Below are 26,966 nucleotides of genomic sequence, written 5' to 3'. Positions count from 1 at the left end.
GATGTGGTGAGGGCATGGGTCTGTGGGGGATCCAGAGTGGATGGAATTCATCAGGCGGATGGTGTCCTCAGTGGTGATTGGGTTCCAGGCGTTGAGGGTGTTAACGGGGGGAAGATAGTCAGCTGATGGTAGGGTGGGTTGGCTTCCGGGTTGGTTGTCAAAGCTGTTGTGGATGTCAGCAATCTTGTTGTGGAAAAAAGAGGCTAGGGAGTCGCAGAGAGTTTGAGAGGGGGTGATGTCGTTGGAGTTGGCCGAGGGGTTGGAAAATTCCTTGATGATGTCGAAAAGTTCCTTGCTGTTGTGGGCGTTGTTGTCGAGTCGATCCTTGAATGATGTTTTTTGGCTTTTCGGATCAGTTGGTGGTGAGTACGGATGGCGTTTTTGAAGGCGTCCTTGTTGCTGGTGGATGAGTCTTTTTTCCAGGCCTTTTCAAGGGAGCGGCATAGTTTCTTGGATTTCTTGAGGTCCTCGTTGAACCATGAGGCCTTCTTGATTTTGTGTTGGCATTTTTTCAGTGGTGCTAAGGTGTCTGCGGTGTTGGATAACCAAAGGGTGAGGTTGGAGGCGGCTTCGTTGGCGTTAGAAGAGAGGGCTGGGGAGGTTTGAAGGAGCGATGAGGAGATCTGTTCCGTGGTGATTTTGTTCCAGTTTCTTTGTAGAGTTGGTTGGAGGTGGATGATGGGTTTCGGCTTGTTGTAGGTGAAGTGGACGCAGCTGTGGTCAGTCCAGAGGAGCTCCGTAGTGTGGTTGAAAGAGACATGGTTGCTAGAGGTGAAGATGGGGTCGAGTGTGTGACCTGCGATGTGGGTGGGGGAAGTGACCAGTTGTTTAAGTCCGAGGTTGGCGAGGTTGTCTAAGAGGGTGGCGGTGTTGCGGTCGTTGATCTTCTCAAGGTGGAAGTTGAGGTCTCCCAGGAGGATGTAGTCTTTGGAGGGGAGCGCGTGTGGGGTGATGAAGTCCGTGATGTCTTCACTGAATTTTGCGCGGGGTCCTGGTGGTCTGTAGAGGAGGGTGCCTCTGAGTGTGGTCTTGGGGTCGATGTGGATCTGGAAGTGGAGGTGTTCGGAGTTGGCGAGGTTGGCGTCAGAGCTGGTTGAGATGCGGATTGATTTCTTGTGGACGATAGCGATTCCTCCTCCTGTTTGGTCGGTGCGGTCTTTGCGTGTAATCTTATAGTCGTCAGGGATAGCGATGGCGATGTCAGGGGTGGAGGAGGCGTTCATCCATGTTTCCGTTAGGAAGGCGACGTCTGGAGAGATGGTGTCTAGTAGGTTCCAAAGGTCAATGGCGTGCCTGTGGACCGAGCGGGTGTTGAGAAGGATGCATTCTAGGTGGTTGGGGTCGGGAATCTGTGGTGTGGTCGGAGCGGAGATGTTGACGGTGCCGCTGAATTTGCAGGAGAGGCAGGAGAACGGTCCATGGGTGCGTCCTGGAGCGGCTTGGATGCAGTTGGGGGCGCGACCGGGGTTAAGGGCTAGGAGGGTGGCGGCATCGTAGGTAACGCGGGGGGGCTGGGCAGTGCGAGGGGCAGGGGGTCTGGCGCTGGGCGCGGTCCAGGCGCGGACGGGCGTAGACGGGCTTACCTTTGGCGCACCTTCGGCGCGGGTTGGGCGCGGTCGCTGCGCGTGAACGCTGCGCGCGAGGACTCCTGTCATATATGGATAGTGGGAGGGGGAGGGGCGAGGGCTGTTCAGCTGGGAGGCGGGGCGGGCTCAGCAAGCACAACAACAACAACAGGGACAAAATGGAGGGGGGAGCAGAGCAGGGCTATACAAATACGCCACATTTACACATTTACAACAGAGCACCCTGGAACGTTCAGCTTTTAACACCATTCAAATGAGCTATGCTCTCCCTGAGAATATGCTCCTATCAAATAGCACGTTCTAATGGGCAATTAGATATGTTAAAGGGCAAACTGCAAACGATGATAGGCCTTGCTTGTCATCAACTGCATGGTATATCAGTAATGTCAGTATTTTATTACAATGTACGTGCGGTAAAATTATAATTCAATCTAGGTCAGATTCATAGCAGATAATTCCTGATTTTGCTTGTTTTTCCAATATCGTTTATTATAGATATTACGAACAGCTGTAGACCTGAATTTGTGAAAAAATATTATTTAAATGAACAATTTGATTCAGTCTCTTTGTTGCCAAAGGGTTTTAGTGCTGTACGAATACAGATGATGAAGGTGTTGATGGTGATGTAAAACTCTGATTTCATAGATGAATATGAGAAGGTAACATTTTTACCTGAATGCAGCTTAAAATGTCATACCTACTCCTGGTAGTGTGATAAAAGCTCATCATATTGTGCTCCAATACTGCCTCATGGGTGTAGAAGTATGTTCCTTACATCAATTCACACAACTACTGAGGATTATATTTCCAGCCAAAGATCTCTTATCGGAATAGCATCTGTTACCACGCATGTCAAAACTACGCATGGCTTAACAACGCAGTCAATACCACGACTGTGTTGTTACCACAAGTTCCATTACAACGCAAGTCAATACAACAACTTGTTTTAGTGAAGCACTTGACTTTGAAATTGCTTAAATTACTGTTCCAACTCCAGTCGGTGTATCAGTAGGAAAGATGGTGGATTTTAAAATCCAACACAGGGAAGATTGGTAGGGCTCATTGCTTTCTAGCTTTCTCTAAGTTCCTCAAAATGAAAGCACTAAAGACTCGTTGTGCCTCAATGGTTAATATCATGCTGTGTATTCTCTTGGTTTAATGCAAAACAAGATTTACTTAGCTCTTTGAAGGAATCTGGAAGACAGTGATAAAGCAGGGTTTTGATGTTTATTTCTTGAATGTAAGTGCAATATGGAATGCTGCATATATTTAATGAATAAAAGAAAGATTTGTCTTTGCATCCACGCTTTTAGTTTCTTGGCTGCACTTATTTCAGAGTATTATTAAGTGCTTCCGCTAAAGAAACCTACTTTTTCTATCTGGAAATACTGATGCTATTTTAAAGGTTTTCTCTAAAGTGAAAACCACACACTGTCTTGCTGTCATTGCTCAGCGAGTTTGTTTCGAAACACCAACCTTTACAAAAATCATTTGACCAATAGAAGTGGGACATATCTAAAAGCGGGTGAAGATGGTAGAAAGGGTTTGAATATTCAGCATAGTTTGGGCAGAGTAACTTCATGTAGAAAGGTACAGATGCCTGCAAGCAGTGGCGTAGCTAGGCCTTAGGCCGCCCATGGTGGCCACTGCGTCTGCCACCCGGGGGGGGGGGGAGGGGTGCTGGCACTTCATAGGGCTGCGATTCCCACAGGTAAGGGGAATATATATTCCCCCAAAACTTGTGGCGCCTGGGATGGCCCGCTCCCCACCCGCTCCCCTCCCACCACCCCCCCCCCCCAGCTATGCCACTGTCTTCCAATCACTTTATAACTTATCCCTCTTTGAATCAATGTATATTTCCTGTTAACATTCATGCTTTATGTGAAAGGTCAAGAGATTATACAGAGGCCGTACTTGTCATATGATGTGTACATTGGCTAATAACTCGTACATTTTAAAAAAGATCTTTTTATTGAGTAACTCTTATATTTTGTTTCTTATAGGACAAAGAGGTCGTTGAATGAGGAAACTCATACTGTGAGAATTTACAGAAACAAAGAAAGAAGGAAGCACAACACATAGAGGTAATTTCCTAGCAATTAACATGTGACCCTTTTGTGTATCAATTCTAGTATATACACACACACCACTGTTGATTGGTGATAATAAATGTACATTTTACACAAATACTGCTTAATGACAGACTCTGCCAAGGCCTAAAGTTGTGCAAATTCATTATAGCTAAAAAATGAATTTTCCATATTCAGTTATCAGTCAACTACTAGCAGTTGCTCCTACACTCAGACAACATGGACCGGTTTCCGAAAGGGTTCTGTTCACTTAAGTATACGTTCCCATCTTGGAGGCACAAATCAAACTCAGCATGGAGACATACTTGCAGTGCTTTCTCAATATTGCTGATTCAATATAGTGTAGAGTTTAGCTACAGCCCTAAAATGTTTCAAAGTTGGGAAATATTTCGGAAATTTGCATCATATTATAGGAAAAATACAAAAACATTGATTTGTCACTCCATATATTATATTGTGTCAATGAATGTACCATGCATTCATATTTGGCATTATGATTCTTTTTTCCCATATGTGAAAATGAAACTTAATTTTGGCTAATAATAAAAGAAGGATAAGATGGGAATCGATTAGGTTAGTCCCGGAAAAACTGGCAGCTCTATATATTTCAATTATCCCTTTCCTTGAGAAAGTCGTGGAAGAGGCAAACCTACCTCCCACCACCTGGGATACGAATGTGATTGAAAAAACCCACACTGAATTAACGGTGGGCCTTAACAAATTTTTCAACCCTCTCTCCAAGCCCCCTGTGAATAGGACCCACAAGCTTACCTGGTTTGATAAAACTTGTCGGGCGGCCAAGGGTGCTCTTATTGAGGCAATCTGGAGTGAGAACAGACCACAAATAAAACTAAAAAGTCACCTGTATAATGCCACGATCATGCAAGCCAAACAACTATGGGAGTGTGCTAGATGGGAAGATATTCGAGTAGCCCTAAACAATAGGGATATTAAGGGTTTCTGGTACCTGGTCTCCAACCATAATTCTACCGAACGGTACCCGGTGGAACCAAATATTCCTGCTTCGGCTTGGGAAGTTCATTTCAAATCCCTTTATGCTAGTGATCTGCCTCTAACATCTCTGGTAACCGAACAATCTTCTGCATCTCTGCCTCTTCTAGAGGCATTTACTCCAGCAAAGGTTCACAGTGCAATCAAGTCACCCTCCCCCCTTGGTAAAGCCCCAGGATTGGATTAGATCCTTGGTGATCTTTTCAGGGAAGAACCAATGATCTGGGGCCCTTACCTTTGTGTAGTATTTAACGCTATAGCTCGGGGGATGAAAATCCCAGATACATGGCTTGGAGCGGAAATATTTCCGATATATAAAAAGGGCTCTCCCTCACTTCCCATAAACTATAGGCCAATCAGCCTGATAGATGTCCCTCAGAAGTTGTTTTCGAGAATTTAGCTCGATCGTCTACATATGTGGATGGAAGATCATGACATACTGAGTGACAATCAGGTTGGTTTCAGGAAAAATGTATCGACCATTGACCAACTTCTTAGGCTACAACTCCTTTATCGGAAGACGGTGTCAATAGAGGGTGGCAGTCTCTATTTGATATTTGTCGATTTAAAATCAGCCTTTGATATGGTTCCCAGAGCCAAGTTGTGGGCAGTTCTTGACGAACTAGGAATACCCTCAGACCTACTAGAAATGATTATCCGCCTACACACTGGGAATTTCACCCAGTTTAGATTTGGGAAAGCAGGGGAATTGACTTCATGCTTCCCTTTTGACGGGGGGGTAAGGCAGGGTTGCGTTCTTGTCCCCACCCTGTTTTGCCTTTATGTCAATGCCCTGGTCTCCCAATTAAGATAGGTTGAGAACAGTGATGCCCCAAAACTAGACCAAAGGAAGGGGCCGGCATTGTTGTTCGCGGATGACACCTTGTTGCAATGTTAAGTTCCCAATGGGGATACAGTCAATCCTAGACAGCTTTGCTCTATTCTGCGTACATAGGGGCCTGGAAATAAATGCAACAAAGACAAAGATTATGGTGTTTAATTCAGGAAAATTGTCCCACCCGAACCCTACACTTAACGGCACCCCGCTAGAAAAGGTCTCACTCTTTGATTATTTTGGGGTCACTCTCTCTGAGACTTTTTCCTGTGGACCCCAAATGGAAAAGGCGGCCTTAAGGTTGGTTCAGTTGTCTGGTGGTATTATGAAAGCTGCCAAGTCTCTAAGTACTGTGGTCCCTAGCCCTCTTACTGAGATATACAAAGTGCAGGTGAGAAGCGCTGCATTATATGGGGCAGAGCTTTGGGGGCATTATCCCACGAAGGGCTTGATTTTAGCTGAGAACAAGTTCATGAGATGTTTGTTGAATCTTCAGTTAAGCACTCCTCTTGTTCCACTACGTCTTGATTTGGGCATGAGACCTATTTTTGAAGAAGTGGGATTGCGTCCATTGACTTATTGGCGCAGAATATGGCTGACACCTGAGTTGGCTCCATATAGGTCTGAGCTTTGCTTGATCTTGGAGCAAACTGGGTCAGTGAAATGTCCCTGGCTTGCATATATTAAAGACCTCTGTGCCAAAGTTGGTCATTCTGACCTCTGGTCTAGTCCAGAGGTCTATTATACGCAGATCTCCCGTTCTGATCTGGTGAACTCCTATAGATCATACAGGCTTAGGGCTCTGCAGGAAAATAACACCCTTGGCCAACTCACAATACATTTTTTAAGTTTTAAAGACCAAAACATGCTTGAATCCTATATGGATGAAATCCAACCCGCCCTGGCGAGGAAGTTATACATACAATTCAGGCTGGGCACCCTTCCTTTATTTGATTTTACAAAGAATAGGGTAAAACCCACTGCAAATATATGCCCAGCTTGCAAGGGTCCCCCGAGACGGTGTTACATGTACTATTTTTCTGTCCTGGGTATAGATCATCAAGAAAATATTGGCTCATCCGACTTTGTGAGTACATGGGGTTCTCTCAATGTACTGTTTCCTATCGAATTTTAAGAACTGAAACAAAAACCATTGTGGTCTTTGCCATTTCCAGCTTTCTTCTTTCAATGTGGAAAAGACGCCAAAAGTTGCTGAAAATACAATTATAACTGTGCAATTAACTTTTTTCATATCTCTTTTTTAATCTAATAAGCTGCTGCTTGTTGATGAAATTTGTAAATATCTATTTTTTTTTTTACTTTTATGGAGTGTCATTTTAACCGTATTTTTATCTTTCTGATGTGCTACTATGTAACTTTAATTGTCTTTTACAGACGAAATAAAGTTTATAAAATGGTAAAAATGGAAAATGAAACGTATACAGAGCTAGGTTACTTTGGTTTTGTTTTACCTACAGCAACAGCCAAACGAAAATATGTACAGTTTGTGTTTAAATCATGGACTCAGATCTCAGTAAACATGCTACTTTAACAACTATCTATTTGTAAAGTGGATTTGACTGGAGACTGAAGCTATATATTATTTGTACTGCATTTACCATGATACATTGCATAGGATGCACTGGAACAGGCTTGTGATACATGCGCAATTATAACTTCAGATGCTATTATAGAAGCTCCTACACCTTTGCAAAGCAGGAGATTCTCTTCCAGGGCCCACATGTTTGAACTGCTGGGCACGAATTTGCATAAACTGAGCAGCATTTCATGCTCATTCCAACACAAGTTTTAACTTTCTGATGAGTTCATAAGGATAAAACACTGGTCTCAACGACTGTCAAACTTTCACTCTCAGTTTCAAGCAAAGACAAACAGGCAAGAACACAGAATTTGGGGATCCTTCGCCTATGTTACTATGCACCTTTTGTGGTCGGGCTGGACAGCACAGCTGTTGCTAGACAATTGTATGAGATCCACTTGAGAGGGGCTTTGGCTCTGCCGGCATGTTGGGAGCCAGGAGTCATGTTTTGATTGGGTAGAAGTTGTGTGCTTCCACTAAAAAAGTGCTTCTCCTCTACACAGCTCTGATCATTTTGTTTATTTATCCAGCTCTTTAAGCTTGAACATTTTCGGGCACCCACATGACACTGGAATGCTATTAAAGTGTCTTAGATAACAAGATCATTCATGTTTTTTTATCTGGAAGCAGCACAGATGGGAGAAGGGCAGTCATTAAACTACATGGATATTTATGTCTGGCTTGACAGTGCAGCTGCCACCTTACCTTTCAACCTACAATATTTTCCTACAGTTATTTGCTTCTACATATCTATTCCTATACAATTTACTTGTAATGCTTCACTTTCGAGTACAACATTCTTGAAAGACAGACTTTTTGGAACTGCAAATGCTTGTTTGTTTTATTCCCATTAACAATGCAATATTTCTGGACACATGTAGTGAATGTTCCTAGGGAACGATTTTACTTATTTCCTCCCGTATCTGGGAAGAAAAGGAAAAATACCATTGATCCTAACTTAAATGTAGGAAGCAATTCAATTCAATTTCAAAGCTTTATTCGACAGCAGTCATAAAAGCATTTTGACCCTATCGCTATACAATAAATACTAATCTAAAATACATTCATAAAAGCACATATTAAACAATTTATGCTGACGAAATTGATATAGGTATAAAAATCATTCCAATACAATCTTTACATTTGATGAAAAGAGAAACATAGTTGCCATAAATCATTAGGTTGCTTTACCCAGTAACATACGTGTGCGGATTACCCATGCCCAACCGAGAAATTTAGCGACTGCAATTGCAAAGTACGGTGTGCAGTCTGTTTCTAGTATTCTGAGTGCAACTATTTGCCTGCGAGCCCCCAGATTCAAACACACTGGTTTTAACCATTTGCGGCGTGGGAGACATTCTCAATTTGATCTTTGCAGTGGAAACAGTGTTCATCCCTTGTTGGTGACCAGTGTTTTGTGAAAGCATTGACTGGGAGGGTTCCAAATCTAAATTGGAAATACAGCTTTCTGTCCTGTGGCTTTTCGATGGTGTCCCAATAGGTTTCACAGAGTGGGACCATTTTCATGTCTAGGAAGCGGCCAGTTAGATCGGAGCTGCACCCAGAACGATAGGCTGTAGAGTAAACCATCTCCCAATAAAGTTTCTTCAGATTTGCCTTAGTAGGAAAACATGACGTATCCATGTTTCCCCAGAAATGGTCTAACTTCAACTTGGCCAGCAACCCCCGTAGTTCCTTTAGCCACAGAATAGTGTGGAAGCGATCCGTTTTGATGACGTCAGCCAGTGCTGCAGCATAGTGGGAAAGTTCCGGGGTCACCATTAGGCGTTGCCAATATAGCAGGGGGCGCAGGCGAGCTAGGTCCTCTACACTTTTCCTTCCCAGGTCATACAACAAAGGTACAATCGGGGTACTTTGTGGGGCCATTATTAACCGCCGTAAAAACCTATTCTCTGCTAGTGACAGATTTTTTAGATTAGTAAATCCCCATAATTCTGCACCATAGAGGGGAGCGCTAATTACCTTCATGTTATAGATCTCAAGGGCACAGTTCACTGGTTTAGTCAGCGAGGCTCGATGTTTAAGTGCTACTACGCCTGCTAGCTGATTAAACTTTAGAACTGCCGTATCAACATGAGTATCCCATCTCATGTTGCCCTGGAGTGTTACACCTAGATAGGTAAAAGCCTCTACCTGTTCTAAAGGGATGCCATTATATGTAATTACACCTTTGTATGTCGACCTTTGGTTCATGCACATGAATTTTGTTTCGGAAGTGTTCAGTTCTAGACCACGAATCTCACAGAACTCACCAAAAGCATTGATTGCCTTTTGCAAACCACTTGGGGTGCGAGAGAGTATTAACGTGTCGTCCACAAACATGAGGACTGGCACGTGGGCACCAGCCAATATTGGAGCGTCTGTCGGAGTTCTTTTTAGATAATCCACTATTCCATTAATATAAATTGAAAACAGTGTTGGGGCCAGTACGCAACCTTGCCTTACACCACGCTCGACAGGGAAGGGCTCAGTTACTTCGCCCTGGGTACCCCACCTGATTTTGACATAATTATTTTCGTGCAGACGAACCAGAAATGTGAGGAGTTCTGGGCTTATACCGGCTTCATCTAGGACCCTCCATAGCTTAGGTCTTGGAACTAGGTCAAAAGCTGACTTCAAGTCAACAAAGACAGCATAGAGAGGGCCGTTTATCAAGGTCATATTCCTCCAGTAAAGGGCAATAAAGTAGAAGACCTGATCGATGGAACTAGTTAGGGGGCCGAAACCCGCTTGGTATGGGGACAAGATGGTATTCTCCGCTATCCATGTTTGCAGCTTATTCTGCACTAGTCGGCCCATCAGTTTTTGTGCTGAATCTATGAGACTGATGGGTCTGTAAGTATTTGAGAGTGATTTGTCACCTTTTTTAAATATTGGGATTATTTCCACACCCTTCCAGGAGGAAGGTACTTCTGCACCTAAGGCCACTGAGTTGGCTAGCCATACGAAATACTGGCACCATGCTTCTTGATCACTTAAAAAAACATCTGCGGGGATGCCATCCATACCTGGCACTCTCCCTCCCGTCACACACTCCAAAGCAGTGCTAACATCATTCACGTCAAATAATTGATGGTTGTAATAGACAGTTGGTGGCAAAGTATAGCTTTCTGGCGGCAGGTTACAAGCATATTGGGGCTTAAAAAACTCGATCCACTTATTTTTGGGGACATGGTTTTGTGGGGGGGCAGCAATTCCGCCCCTGTCCCATTTTACGGTGGCCCAAAATTGCTTTGGATTTTTGTCCACGCAAGCAAGCTTCAGCTCGCCCCAGTATTCCTCATCCCACCGCCTCTTGGCTAGTTTTATTGCATTTCTGTATGAGTCCCTAGCCTTCCTTACTATTTCAGAGTTCCCCACCCTAAGTGCACTACTCAGGTTCTGGCGAGCTGTTCTGCAGTTTTTGTCATGCCACCCCTGCTTTGGTTGGTTTTTCATAATCTTATTTGACTTTGTTGTTTTTAGGAAGAATCCCTGCAGTCTGTTAAAAAATTGAATATGGGCCTCTATCAAAATTTCTGGGAAGTTAGGATTGTTAGCAAGTGGTCTTAGATTGTTTATTTTTTCTAGTACAACTCTCTTAAGCTCACCAACCCTTTCAGGATCCTCTACTAACTTCCCCCATTTTAAATGTCGTTGGTTGTTTGAACATACAAGGTCTAGGGTCTCCATGTCATTCTCGTTGCTTACTCCTATGACCACTTGGTAAGATTGAAAAACCAGACAAAGAGGATTGTGATCACTTTCGACCCTATTTACCACAGTCATGTCTAGCAGTTGACCCCAAGCCCTGATGTCCATCAAGAAGTAATCTATTCTACTGGATGCCCTGCCGTTGTCCAATGTATTACTCCCCTGGCGATCAGACGGTGTACGCCCATTTGCAGCTCTCAGGCCCCTTGCTAGACATAGGCTTTTGGTTTGGATAGCCACAGCACTCCATCTACTAATCGTAGCCACCTCAAGCTGGGGAATTCCCTATTTACTGTCTTCCTCCTGGGCAAGATACTTATCCTCTTCTCCCAGAGGTTCAAAGGTGGTATTAAAGTCTCCCCCAACAATAACAAGTGTAGGAAGCACTGTATAAATATTTCTTGTTACACAGTTTTATATAGATGCAAATGAAACCCGTCGTGTTGGGAATTTCTCACTAGTTTGTGTGGGACCACTCTCCTGCCTGGAAGTTGAAAATTCCACTTGACATTGGTATTAAATCTAAGGCCAACTTTCTAAATTGTTTACCACTTTCCAAAGCATGTACTGCAAACACTGTGTAATGGGCTAACCTACATTTTTCTGAGGAAAATGTTGGCATTATTATTTATGACAATGATGATTTTTTTAAGCTAAGTTTCCAAAAACATGAAATAGCATAGCAAAGTGGTAGTAGAGAAGCAAAACAAAATCTAGATATACCGAAAGCTGGAACCAATATTAACAAATATATGTTCCATAAATGGAATATGTTCCACTTATACCAAATAGAACGACATAAAAATATTTTCTCTTCAAAAAATGTCTTTCTTTGGTAGGATGCTCTATATTATCTCAAGAAATTTGAAATATATAGAGAAATGGAGGAAAGCATTCATCTGTTGTAATTTATGTGGCTAGAAAAGACTAACATTTTCCTGGCTAAAAGTTAAACGGATTGAAGTGTTATAAGGATTTCGGTTTTCACAATCACATCGGAAGAACTGTAGTCTTTACTATGATATATCTCAAACTCAACTGTATTGACAATTGATGTGTGAAGTTAAACAATGTATTAGGTTTATACCTTTCTTGTTTGGACTTGAAAAAAAAATTTGCTTCATTTAATTTAGAGAAAGTGTATTGAAAACACTTCATCTGAAGAACAGTAGAAGATGCACATATTAATTGCACTCTTCTTATGCCTAAGGACTTACAATAAAGAACATCTTCAAATGCCTGCACCATCTTTGCAACTCCAAAAGATTGCTAATTACTCAAGTGTATTTTGACAATGTTCCAAGTATAGTCAGAGTTTTGCAATGCAAAATCTTATTGAAAAGGGTGTAGCATGCTTAACCAAAGTCTAAGGCCATAGTATGGCCCACAGACCACCAGCGGCCCGGCAGGCCTGCATTGGCGGCCCGCGGACCTTGCCTTGCCGTTTCTAGGTTTCCAGTGAGGCCGGCAGTGAACACACAAAAGATGACCGCAGGAGCATACTGAATGAATATATATAAAATGCTCCTGCAGCCATCTTTTGTGTTTACTGCCGTGCTCTGTGACTTCACACATGGCACCGTCGGTAAGCTTCCCAAAAGGCCCTTTAAAAGTCAGCTGTAAGCTATTTAACAGCTGACTTTTAAAGGGCCTTTTGGGAAGCTTCCTGTTTCATGTTGCCGACATAAGCACATTCAGAATTTGGACAATTGCGCCTGGAGAGACACAGAGACAGAGACACAGATAGAGAGATAGAGACACAGATAGAGACAGAGAGGCAGAGACACGGATAGAGACATATAGAGACAGAGACACAGATAGAGACAGATAGATAGATACATACAGATAGACAGCGACAGATAGATAGATCGATAGATCGATAGATAGATAGATAGATAGATAGATAGATAGATAGATAGATAGATAGATAGATAGATAGATAGATAGATAGATAGATAGAAAGATAGAAAGATATATAGATACAGAGACAAAGACACTGATGGAGACAGACACATAGAGACAGAAAGACAGAGACACAGATAGAGACAGATAGATAGAGACAGAGAGACAGAGACACAGATAGAGACAGATAGATAGAGACAGAGACACAGATAGAGACAAATAGATGGAGACAGATAGATGGACAGATAGTTGAAGACAGATAGATGGAGACATATGGATAGAGACAGATAGATATATGCAGATAGATAGATAAAGACAAATAGATACAGATAGATAGAGACAGATAGATACAGATAGATATAGATAGATAGATACATAAAAAGATAGATAGAGACAGACAGATAGATAGAGAGACAGATAGATAGCTAGAGCTAGATAGATTCAGAGAAATAGAGATAGCCAGAGAGATAGATAGTGATAGAGAGATAGATAGAGATAGATAGATAGACATAGATAGATAGATAGATAGATAGATAGATAGATAGATAGATAGATAGATAGATAGATAGATAGATAGATAGATAGACAGATGGAGGTAAATAGATAGATAGAGATATCGAGATAGAGAGAAATAAATAGATAGAGATAGATAAAGAGATGGATATAGATAGGTAGAGAGATAGATAGAGCTACATAGATAGAGGAAGATAGGGATTAATAGATAGAGATAGATAGATAGATAGATAGATAGATAGATAGATAGATAGATAGATAGATAGATAGATAGATAGATAGATAGATAGATAGATAGATAGATAGATAGATAGATAGATAGATAGATAGATAGATAGATATGGATGGATATAGATAGAGAGATAAATAGATAACGATAAATCGATAGAGAAAGAGATAAATAGATAGAGATAGATAGAGAGGTAGACAGATATAGATAGATAGATAGATAGATAGATAGATAGATAGATAGATAGATAGATATATAGATAGATAGATAGATAGATAGATAGATAGATAGATAGATAGATAGATAGATAGATAGATAGATAGATAGATAGATAGATGATCTGTCCTTTAAGAATTTAAATTTTTTACCACACCTGAAGTTTCTTAAAATCTTTTGCATGTACAATTATGTTCTGATCAAGGCAAGACAGTGACGACAAAACATGATGCAATGTGGACCAGTGACTTTAAGGATGCCCTTTGATTGACTATCCTTGTCACTGGTAAGCTGACATAGCCCGATGTTCCAATGGAGTTTATCCACTGTCAAGCATGCTCAATTTGAAAATTCAAAGTTAACAATGAAGGTAACTTAACTCGTTAACCGCGGCGTAAAATCCGCCACAGTGCCGGCGTTTCCGTGCGAGGACAGGGCCGCGTCGGCCAACGGATGTGCACGCCGCAACGAAGGTAGTGCTCGCGACGGGAGTTGGCCGACGCATGCAGCGAACGGGTTAAAGATCCATTTCCTCTCTGGAGCATTTCCCTCCATTTGGTAGGCTTTGCTATAATGACCTCATCCAAAAACAAATGTATTTTCATCTGTCCCTATGTCAGTGAATTCTTGCATTACATGTGTCTAAAGAATCCTTCAAAACTAATAATTCATCATTTTGAATCCGTGTGCTGGAAGTCATAATAAAAAACAGCATGATTAGAAGCTGAAAGCTTTATTATTTTCTTAGACATCTAATGAAGACAAAAAGATTCTGTAGAATTGAATGAATCACTTTTCATATGTGCTGCAGTTTGTGTATAGTCATAGCTTGAGCGCTGACGAAAGCAGTTTGCTAAACATTTTGAAAACTACATCTGGTCAGATGAAAATGATAAATATTTGTTTCTTTGAGTGCAAAACAGTTATGATTTTGTGTTTAGGTCTGGGGTGTTAATCGCTGCTGGCCTACAGACAAAAAGTAGCACAAAGATGATAGTCCAATTTACCTCTCTGCCGTCATTTCATTCAGTCAATTTAAGAAGTACTATAGAATTGAGAGATATTATTTGGATGACATGGTAACACCCATGTGTCTGAGTGTTTTGGAAGATGGATAAACAAGGATAAGCACCATTTAAATAGTCATCAAACATTGCACCAAGAGTATGATAAAGTGGTTGCTATTCACGTTTGTAATTACTGCAATTCATCCATAATTTCAGTGGTGAAGATTTTTAATTGGTCTCGTGTACCTGGCATGTTTTTCTAAAAAATATAAAATAGATAGTCTGGAAATAATAGCATTTGATGTACAGAAGCCCTCAAATGAACGTTGTTTTTTAGGAATGACCTGTATTTCTTGGAACTGTTAAAGACTTGTTGTCGTGCTTCAGTAGTTAATATCATGCTGTGTATTCTCTTGGCTTAATGCAAAACAAGATTTGCTTAGCTCTTTGAATAAATCTGGTAGACAGTGATAAAAAAACAGGGTTTTGATGTGTGTTTATTGAATCCAATTGCAATGTGGAATACTGCATAAATTTAATGGATGAAAAAATAACTGTGTTTTTACATCCATACTTTTAGTTTCTTGGCTGCGCTTACTTCATAGTATTATTAAGTGATGCCCCCAAATAAGCCTACTTTTCAATCTGGAAATGCAAATGCTATTTGAAAGGCTTTCTCTTATTAAAGATGGAACAGGCCAGATAATCACTGATGATAAGGGAATAGCGGAGGTATTCAGGGTTTACTACAGCATGTTATATAAGGAGGAGTTAGATCGAGATAGGGAGGAAATAGAGCTTTATCTAGAGAACATCCCGGGTAAAGTACTTAGCGAAGAGGACAGAGCGTATCTGGACAATGATATAAGCGATGAGGAGATAAACAATGCCATATTGGGGTTACCAAACGGGAAAGCAGCTGGACCCGATCAGATTCCAGGAGAATTTTATAAAGTATTCTTATCTTCAATATTCAAAGAAATAGCAAGAACCTTCAAAGGAGTACAGCAAGGGCAGGCGATTCCAGGTAGTTGGGCGGGAGCAGACATAGTAATTTTACTAAAAAAAGGGAAGGACCCGACAGAACCTGGTTCATATCGACCCATTACACTAATCAACGCTGATACAAAAATATTCTCAAAAATACAGGCAGTCAGATTCGCCAGGGTAATCACCCAATTGGTGAGTGTCAATCAACACGGTTTATACCTCACAGAGACACCACAACACATGTAAGGAAAATGATCACACTGTTTGATATTCAGGAAGGGGAAGGGAACCCAATGGCCACCCTGTTACTCGACGCTGAGAAAGCATTTGACAGGGTGGCATGGGAGTACTTATGGGCTGTTTTGAGAAGAGGGGGAGTGGGCGAAACGTTTATTAAAGTAATACAAGCTTTTTATACAAACCCAACAGCGTGTGTCAGGATAAATACAGGCCGTACGAAACCCTTCAACATCACCAGGGGCACAAGACAGGGGTGTCCCTGTTCACCATTGTTATTTGCAATGTATATAGATCCATTGATACATAAGTTAGAACAAAACGCACAAATTGAACCACTAATTACTAGGAGGGGAGATATAAAGGTTCTAGCATACGCAGACGATATAGCGGTTATCACACCCAACCCAATGGAGGCGATAAGGGAAATCGAATCAGAGGCGGAGCAGTTTGGGCGAATAGCGGGATATGCATTGAACAAAAGTAAGACGCAAATTATCAAAAATATACACACGGATTGTACAGACACACGGATGGTTAACGAAGGGAAATATTTGGGTATCACTATTACATCAGATCTAGGAAAATTGGTGGAAATCAACATCAACCCTATTATTACAAAAACGAAAAAAGACCTGGATAGGGTACACAATCTGCACATGACATTTGTTGGAAGGGTCAACTACGTGAAAATGAACCTGTTGTCCAAAATGTTATACTTGTTTAGAACAATTCCGCTGTTCTTTAGTTTGATCTGGTTTAAGAAATTAGAAAATATGGTAAATCGTTTCGTGTGGGCGCAAGGGAAGACTAGAAGGGCACTGAAATATATGTCACTACCACACGATAAGGGCGGGTGGACTCTACCAGATCTCAGGATGTATTATTGGGCTGCGGCTTTGCAGCAAATGACCTGCTTGCTGGGAGGGACGGAAGGAGAGGGGGAACTACACACAGGGTCTTTAGAAGTGCATGGTTTAATTTTGGGAGACGAAACCAACAATGCTTTCTTAAGATACTCGGAGCCAAGTTACTTCAAGCAAACTAGGTTTAAGACACTAGAAGCCGCCGATAAAATCTGGAAGGCATTTAAGAAAAGCTTTGGTTTGGGGAGACTTCATGGACATACAAGATTAACGGGGGACTTAACGTTACCTTCGGATATTTTTTCTGATGTAATTTTTAAAGAATGGGTCAGACAAGGTATTAGAAATATGGGAGACTTAATGGGGGAATCAGGGGTACGCCAATTCACGGAGCTTCAACAGGAATTCGGGGTCAGCAATAGGACTTTCTTTAAGTATCTACAAGTAAGAAGCTTTCTAGGTAATAAACGTGGGGGCCAGGCGGGATTTAAGGGGAACCCAATATTACAGATGATTGAAGCAGAGCGCCCATGTACAATTAAACGGCTGTACGCAGAATTGATAGAACATAGAGGGGACGATTTAGTGAAGCATGAGACTAAATGGATGGAGGCGTTAGGAATCTCAGAGGGGACATTCACAAAATCACTAACCTTAGGGCATGAGACCTTATGTCTGGCTTCACTACAAGCACAACACTACAAAACTCTGTACAGACTTTACTACACCCCAGCTAGGATTGCTCAGTGGGGAGGAACACAGGGGTTAGGTGCCCGAGATGTGATAGCTCGGAGGCGGACATAATTCATATGTTCGCAGGGTGCCCAATCCTTTCACCACTCATAAATAGTATCGAAATGTTCTGTGATAAATCTCTGGCCTTCAAAGTGAAACTGACACCTGATGTAATAATATTAGGCCTAGAGGATTGTAATGCACAACAACATACTGCAGGAGGCTTCATATTTGTAGCAATGGCCGTGTTACGCCTTTGTATAGCGGCTGCATGGAAAGATAAATTGGCTCCCCCTTTCCAGCAGTGGCTGGCTAGGCTATTGCATATGCATAACCTTGAGAAGGCTATCTACGCGAGAAAGGGGAAAAAAAGGAGAGCATTTGGGTTACAGCTGTGGAAGCCGATTGCCGACTGGAAAGATAGGATGTTAAATGTATAAGGGGGTAATGTAAGGTAGCAAGCCCTGAAGAAGTGCATTCTGGTCCCTTTTTCTTTTTCCTTGTTGGGTGGTCGGGGTCTTGGGTTTGTGGACTGTTATACTTAATGCTATGTCTAATGTTTCTCTTTTTTCCTTCTTTTTCAAATGCCTAATGTTTTAGTTGGTATGTCCAGTCAGGATCCTTTTTTCTATTCTGTTATTTTATATCATATTTTGTAAGAAATGAAATTAATGCATTATGTACCATCTGTAAACGAGAAATGACAGTCATTGTCTGGCGCGGGTGGGGGTCAAATTGTTGTAAAATGTTAATAAAAATAATAAAAAAATAAAAAAAAATGAAAGGCTTTCTCTTAGGTAAAAACCACACACTGTTTTGCTGTCATTGTCACTTACTTGAATGAGAGAAGGAAGGGATATCTGATTGGAATTACCACAATGTCTATTATCCCTTACACAGAGCTTATTTGTAAAACAAATAAATGCCACGGCCCCCGTTAGTAGGTCATTGTTGTGTCCACCACCCATTGCTCTTGCTAGCGCTGCCAACGACAACACTTATACAGCCACTAACCCTCACACTCCTATAAGTGTGACAATTCAGAATATGTCGGGTCCCCAAAGTGATAAGAATGGAGACGATGGCTGTGAGTAGTCATTTTAATGTATATATTTAATTAATAAACAATTGCTGTGTTCATCTCTAAATTGAACAACCAGCACCACAATGTGGCAGTCTGTCATAAGTGCTGGTGTTGACAATTAATTATCATTGCTGAATGCTGGAAACCACAGGCTCAAATTAACCACTGCTCTTACTGTTTCTCACACTTAGGAATTAATCTAATGCAAGCTTTACCCATGGAAAAATGGTAGGGTGAGTTCATCACCCAATTGGACCAAATTAAAAAGGCAGGATATACAGAACCTATTTGAGAAAGATCTTGTTTAGGGTGGGACACAAGTTCTTCTTCCTCATTTGCCTATGGTTAATCCAGTGAAGAAGGAACTACCAAATCAATTACAATAATAGAATCAGGTTCTCTGGTATTGAGTGTAATGTTGAAGCATTTTTATGGACACTGACGACCACAATTCCTAGCTATGCAAAAACTTGTGTGTACGTTCATTCTTATTAGAGGATTGTGTGTTTTCTCAGAGCCTAGAGTAGGTATGTCTAACATGATTGAAGGAGGGCTGAATAAATGTTCAATTTTCAGGCAATTCACAGAAAATATAGCTGCATAAAATAAATCATAATTTAGACCATTAAAATAGTTGGTGGTATCCTGCAGTCTCTAACACACTTGATCAAATAATGAAATGAAACTGTTTCGCCTATTTTGAGGCCCTCCCTGTTTTGTATACATGTTTATCACTTGGCAGATAAAGTGAAAGTAGCACTGCTAAGAAAGCACGTTCCATCAGAGCTCAGTCCCTGAGGATACAATTATGTCAGAAATATTTTCTCTGTAATCTGGAAGAGTTAATTTATTTGTCATTGAGATCTTCTATAAATTTGAAACAGGGCACTCTGATTATCCTATTCAAATGCTTTTGTTTGTTCACAGAGCATCAATTGTTATCTTAATATTTTTTAGATATGTGTGCTTAGTTGTGATTGTGTAAAGCAAGACGTTCTTTTTCTTTGCATATATTTCATTTAGAGGGCTATTACACATTTTCCTAGAGAAGTGTGCCTTTAAAATATTTTATTTGTTAGCATTTAAAAAGAACTGTTTGAAAGTCTAATTCAGTTAAATTTCTGTATAATCTGTATTATTTTGAGATTAAAACAGGGTGGTTAACTGGAGTAGAGACATTTCAAAAGTATGTTAAAGCAACATAGCACAGTGAAATTGGAAATAAATTAACGAAAAGAGAAACTGTAGGAAGAGTTTATTCTACATTGAATGCGTTAGTATATGCAGAGGCAGGTGCTCATTACTAGTAGTGATTAAAATTAGATGTTGGTACAAACAGAAGCTTGTGCTGAAATCGGGTTACCAGTTGAAGGGTAATTACCTCTCAGGGTACATCCCAGACAGGATAAATACTGAAAGCGATACTTAACGCTACACCAAACAACATTTTCCGCATACAAATTTTAGAAGCATAAACCTGGTGAAATTTGGTGCACATAGTGTGGAAAATGTTTTGCGATAACCAATAGAAACCCCACCCCTAGATAATGTAATTTACTGGGTGAAGCAATTGCCACCAATTTGCCTTGCAACCATGAATGAGGAACAGAGTGAACATTTAGGCTTTGCTCAAGATCACATTGTTACTAGGGAAATATAAATGTTGCCCTTAAAATCCCAAATTAACAAGAAAATATTGATTTATAGATAGATGTGCATTTGTCAATTACAGGATTATTAGCAACAGGGGGGTTCTGATGGACATCTGCTAGATAACTAGAGCTCAGCACACATTCTCTATGATATCCCTTGGAACCTAGATTGGAAGAACACCACTCTATTGATAGCTACCTAAGTGCAAATTTATGCTTTGTACGCCCTCCCCTAAATCCTCTTCTCCTTTCCAGCTAATCCCACACATCAGCTGTACATGGATTGTGAATTTATACAGGAGTGGTGCATGAGATAGCCTTACCTAATTCCTACCCTCCAATAGTACATCAAAAATAATATATACAGTGTTGTTCCAACTGTCCACACCACTATTAAGTCATCTCACTGATTAAATATTTAAATCATCCTTGTCAGACCTTTCTCCACTCCCATACGAAGCAAAATATTCATAGGTTGTTGCCACCTTTATCCACGAACCTTGATACCATCCTTCCCTTCCTTGTTATTTAAAAATACACATCACTGTCATCCTGACACCCTCTCATAACATCCAATGCTACTCCTCTCTGTATTAAAAAATAACCACTTGCATCCTGCCACTCTCCCAAATAACTCTTCCCGCTCTCACATTCCTTCCCAACTTGAAGTCAGACTCTTTGCTGACAGAGAGCAGAGCAGTGAGACTTCACTGACAACAGTTCTGCTTGATCCACTCTTGAGTGCTGCCTGAATTTCCCTTTTAGTTCGGGTTTACCAATGGCTGACTGGGGAGTCTGTGATTGGTGATACAAAAGTGTAATCTGCATTCCATCATTTCTTTCAGGTCACTCAAGAGCCATGGGAAATGGCTGATCACTAGCCTCAGAGCTATGCACAGTGCTACTCTAATTTTAGAGCAATGAATAGTGATTAAACAGATTTCTAAATCTGTGTTATTGCTAATGACTCTCAGTGGAAGTCTTACATAACAACTGTGTTTCTGTATAACAACTCAAATTACCTTTGCCTGCCAGTAAAGGCAAAAAAGGCAATTTATCTATTAGAAATATGTGGGTGAAATCTGTTTATTTAACCTACAATGTATCACATTTTAAAAAAACTAAATAACTCTACATGTCAGATGTTGAAGTATGCTAATCTAAATATTAGTTTATTTTCATAATGAAAACACCTGACAACTGATTGCTAATGAGAATGGATTGAAAGGTTTGCAAAATAAATAACACAAGTGTCAATAAACATTTCAACAGACTTCGACAAAATGAAATCTAATGATAGCACAACTTACAATAGATTTGTGATATATTATGCATATCTATTCTTTACTTGGTTGTAGTAATTTCTTCAGTAACATTTCTTTTCATTATTGAGTGAGATGGTTCCCGTTGTTATAAGACTGATAATCACATAAAATATGTGTTTTACCTTTCTTATATAAAGTTTATGTTCATATATAGCTGAATGCGATGCAGTGTGCGCAATGAAATTCGTTTTAATTATTTATTTGTATACTTACCTCCATTAGGCCATATGTTGGATTTTACAACCCTTCACCCTGCCCCTCCCCTGGACTGCCTCACTGCCCGGCAGCACTCCCTCCAGGAGCGGCTACTGATTAATTCACATAGTTTCCTTTTGAGAAATTACTTCTTCATCCCCTGGAAGCCTTCCTTATTCATTAGAAAGTTAAAAACCTAATAATACTGTTAGACCTGTCATTCATAGGGTGGTCTTCCCCCAAACGTTGTGCCTCTCCTTTTTGCTGTATCTTTTTGTTGGCAGTTTACCACTGCTAACCAGTGCTAAAGTGCATGCGCTTCATCCCTACACATGGTAACAGTGGTGTATACCCTATTGATATATTTAGTTTACTTATCAATCCCTGGGAAAGGGGTATACCTTATAGGCAGGGACTGTAACCTAAATGCTACTAGTGGGCCTGCAACACTGATTGTGCCACCCATACAAGTAGCCTTTCAAACCTGTCTCAAGCCTGCCATTGCAAGGTCTGTGTATGCAGTTTAGTGCCACTTTGACTTGGCATTTAAAATTACTTGCTGAGCTTTAAACTCACCTTTTATTCCACATAATCACCCCTAAGGTGGGCTGTACGTAGCCCTAAGGGCAGGGTGATGTGTAATCAAAAGGTAGTCATGTACTTTTAAGTTTTACCTGTCCTGATAGTGACAAACAATTACATTTGATTTTTACTACTGTGAGGCCTACTCCTCTCAATTGCTTCATATACGTTTAAGCTGTAATTCCTGATTACGAAGAAGTGACAGTGTAATATTTTATACGTTTGAAATGGTAATGATACATCCTCTTTACTGGTAACGTTGAATTTAACGTTACTATTTTTGATATGCCACTTTTAGAAAGTGGACATTTCTCTGCTCTTACTGCTCTGTGTGCCAATGCTGCCTGTCCCCAAAGCAAGCATGGGGTGGGTGACAGCTTCACTTTATGCATTCCCTCTAGACAGCCACAAACACAAGAAGGGTAGGTGTGACAAAGAACTCATCAGCATTCTGATAGCTCTCTGTAGGCGGAAGCTGACACTTACACTGGAATAGGCAGTGTCCTATTTACTACACGCAGGGCTGATTACCCCCTACTGATAGTTTGGAGCCAGGGCTGGGATGAAAGGGGATCCTGTGCACTTCAAGGGCCTGCTTTGAATTCTCCCCCACTTCAAAGACACAACTGGGTATAAGTACTGGGCCGCTGACCCTACCAAGACAGCACACTAGTAGACCTGTGAATAACTCCTTAAGGAATAAAGACTGCTGTGCTACAAGAATATCCACTCCGCTTGACTGCTGCTCTGTAATAACTGCTTTTCTGCTTTGATGCACTGCCCTGCTACCTGCTAGTTTCTGCCCTGCTGAGGACAATGACTGGACCGATGTCACTGGAAACAAGAGTGACTCCAAGGGCTTGCTAGCTTGTCCCCTGTTGTGAAGTCTCAAGGCCATCAAAGACTTCCTTCAACCTATAACAGCACCCCTGGACTCTGCCATCAGTGAGTCCTGCCCTGCCAAGTTGTGCCAATCCAGCTCTGGGCCCTTGAAAGGTGACTTCTGCTGTATAGAACCATCAAAGTCGACCCAGTGATGCCTTTACACCAATCGGAACTGACGCATTGCCCTTTGACACCAATGCAGGAGCGGATCTACGACATCACTTCGACAGACTGCCCAACTCGATGATGGTGGGCATCGTGGCTCGATGACAATGCAGTGCCTGCATAGTAAAGGGCTACATCAATTAAGTCTTCATCACCTCCATGGATATGAACTGACTCATCAAGTCTTCAATGTCGACGCTTGCTCCATCCAAGATACTTTTTCAGCTGGACCCGTGTGAATCCTGTAGCCACCCTGACCTCTATCACAGTTGTCCTGAACTTTGGATTTACCCGGTCCAGCATGACCTCAAGTCACCCTTAAGCACTATTTGACTCTAAGCAATAGATTTTGATTGAATCTTTACAATATTTCATAATTTTGGTTCTACTGATTGGATTTTTGTCATTTTGGTCTTGTTTTACTCATAAAAATATATACTATTAATCTAAACTTATGTGGAGTATGTTTGTGGTGTTTTCAATGTGTTACTGTGCATGTGTGTTGCACAAATACTTTACACATTGTCTGTTTAGATAAGTCTGACTGCTCTGTGCCAAGCTACCATAGGGTGAGCACGTGTTAACTTTCAGTGTGTATCTAGTTTACCATGAATAGAATGCTGGTTCCTGCTTGGACAGGGTGCATACTTGCGCCAACCAGAAAATCTGGCTGTACCAAATGGCAAATGTTTTTACAAGCAGATTCACAAATATTTTCTGGTTGGAAATGACCAACAAGGATATTGGTAAAGATCCACAGTCTTCTTAGTCTATGGGTTTTCATAAGGCATTGTAGAATCATCAGGAAATCAAAACAATATTGTGAAAACATCGTGCTACGTACTACCCTGTTCAAAGAAAGAGAAAGATTTCATATTGTCTTAGTGTAAATGTTGTCTATAGAGAGTTACAATTGGCAAGTAGATGGAGTGTGTTCTTGAGCCAGCATACTAAAATACTTAAGCTCTATATGTAATACTTATAGTTGATGGTAAAGACTCCTGCAAGCCTGAATTCTCTGCCCATCGGATCATCTGGATAGAATGATGGGGGCTGCATGAGTACAAGAATGTCAGCATGCAAGTAAGTCATCAACCCCTCAAATCCAGTTCTTAATCTCAATATGGTAATTGTAAGGAAATGCCTTTTTTGTATGGTCACCCCTTGATTTTTCAACGGATGCTGCTGGTTGCTGGACTCTGAGGGTGCCATGAGGCCTGCTAACTAGAATGCAGTGCCCTGACATGAAAACGTGTATGTTGCATTGGCATACCCAATTGGCAAAGGCTAACTTACCTGTAAATCCCTAGTATATGGTATACAAGGTACCTAGGGCCTGTAACTTAGCAAGCCCCCTCCCCCCAAGGATTGTAGAACTGGTTAAGCCTTCGGATGACAAGAATAGCATGAGTCTCGCAGTCTGCCAAGGCAGGCTTTGCCATTTAAAATCCATGGCAAAGTCTATTGTCCCTGAAGGATGAGTAAGTCACCTCTGTGGCAGGTCTACTGAGCCCCAAGCAGGTTGCAGTATATTTCATGGGTAGAAAATGTGTTTTACATATTCTAACAGTAAAAACACAAAACTGTTGTTTTTACTGTGGAAAGACTTGATTGCCCCGGTAGCGAGTGCAGGGTTACATGCTGACCCGTCAGCTATGCTAACTCCTGCATGACCAAAGTTGGTACTCCAAGGTATCAAACAATTTGTTACACTATGCCCGACTTGATTCCCAAGTTGAAATTAATGCACAAAGTTGCAGTGTGCAACTTCTACGAAGTTGCCACTTTGCTGCCTTCAATCTCCAGTGCCCTTAATGGCTGCTCATGAAGCCTGAATCTGAGACAAATGTTTGACCTCCTGGGGAGGAGATAGTAGGAGCCTGCACTGGAGAGAGGTGTCACCTCCATCCTACAGGAAGCCACATGGGTGTTGGCTGTTGGGCCTGGCCCTTTTGGCAGGTTTATTCCGAAACTTTTTGCCTCCTATTTTTTCTGACCTGTTTTTGTTGGCTTTAGAACGCTGGGCACTTTACCACTGCTAATCAGTGCTAAAGGACAGACGCGCTCGGTGTTAATGGTGATTCTGATTGGTTATCCATGACTGGCATATTTGATTTACTAGTAAGTCCCTAGTAACATACACTGCTTGTGCCCAGGGCCTGTAATTCAAATGCCACTAGTGGGCCTGCAGCACTGGTTATGCCAACCACATGAGTAGCCCTATAACTTGTCCCAGGCCTACCATTGCAGTGTCTGTGTGTGGAGTTTTATCCTGCCATGTCTACCTGGCAAGTACACCCGCTTGCCAGACCCTAACCTTCTCTTTTATTACAAGTAAGTCACCCCCTCAGTTAAGCCCAGGGTACCCCCATGGGCGGGGTGCAGTGTATGTGAAAGTTCGACATGTACTGATGTGTTTTACATGTCCTGATGAAACACTTCCAATATCATTGTTTACTATTTCAAGGACTAGCTCTCCCATAGGTTATCATTGGAGCTGCCTTGTAACATCTTACAAGTGTAACTTTCATTTGGGGAGAGATGGAGATCTGGAGTTTGGGCTCCCTGAGCTCTGAATTTAAAAAGGCAATTTTAGTGAATTGTTTTTTAAATTGTGTGTTTGAAAATGCCACTTTTGGAAGGTGGTCATTTCTTGTTTAAACATCCTATAATTTGGCACTAGCTAGCTGGCACTGGGTAGGAGAAGGGAAACCTGTTGTCAAGCTGGTTTTCCAGGGCCATGCAGCCCCTTTGATAGCCACACCTCTGGGTTGGGCTAGGGATATCTGGGTGCCAAAAGAGGGGTTCTGCCATCTTGGGGTATGGGCAGAAAAGTGTATCCTGGGATAGATGAATTCCACACTTCCCAGGAAGTGGTCATCCAGAGAGAGGGATCCTGGTAGCCCATTGGCTATCAACTGCTTCTTTCTCTGAGGGCATTTTCCTTACATAAATAGGGAAAACCTGGAACCCAGAACTCATATCCCGACTGGACTGGATGAAGGACTGAAGAAAGAATACCCTGCTGCAACACGTTTCTGGCAAAGAGATGCTGCACCAATGTGGACTGCACCTGCTGTACCAGGTGACTAACAAAGTAAATGGACTGTCCCTATTGTGTCCTGCTCAAAGAGAACTTGTCATCCAGAGCCCAACCAACACAAAGAGACTCCTAGGTTGAGCCGACTGGCCTTTTGTTTTCAGCACAGGGACACAACATCTGAAGAAGCCTGTTAAGGGCAAGTAGTAGCCCAGATCCCTTGGATCCCTATGCCCCACCATTAGCCTGCACCAGACACTGGGACCAGATGCAAATACAAGGAGATGATGGACGGAGCACTCACCCCCAGTCACAGATCTGGGTTGAATCCATCAATGTTCTTTAGCTAACGTCGCCACCCCAGTTCAGACCCAGCCATATGCAACTCAGTTCTGACCCTGTTCCTCATGGAACGGTCCAGCCCAAAATGTCAAGCCTGGTTTTTCTTGGACCAGAAAAAAGCATACTGGGAGTTGTTTTGTGGTAGGACCCAATGTTCAGACATTG

General features: G+C 41.6%; 1 protein-coding gene across 1 annotated transcript in view; it reads left to right on the top strand.

Annotated features, from left to right (window-relative positions):
- FUT9 (fucosyltransferase 9) overlaps positions 1 to 26,966 on the top strand; it is a 603,582-nt gene that overhangs the window by 392,463 nt on the left and 184,153 nt on the right. The window contains exon 4 of the mRNA XM_086925245.1: positions 3,590 to 3,670. The gene's annotated coding sequence lies outside the window, so the exon portion shown is untranslated. The remainder of the gene's footprint in view (positions 1 to 3,589; positions 3,671 to 26,966) is intronic.

Source organism: Lissotriton vulgaris, chromosome 6, assembly GCF_964263255.1.
Source record: "Lissotriton vulgaris chromosome 6, aLisVul1.2, whole genome shotgun sequence".
In the NCBI taxonomy this organism is placed as follows: domain Eukaryota; kingdom Metazoa; phylum Chordata; class Amphibia; order Caudata; family Salamandridae; genus Lissotriton; species Lissotriton vulgaris.
The sequence above is the reverse complement of the archived record's forward strand: the minus strand, read 5'-3'. Positions and strand labels throughout refer to the sequence as shown.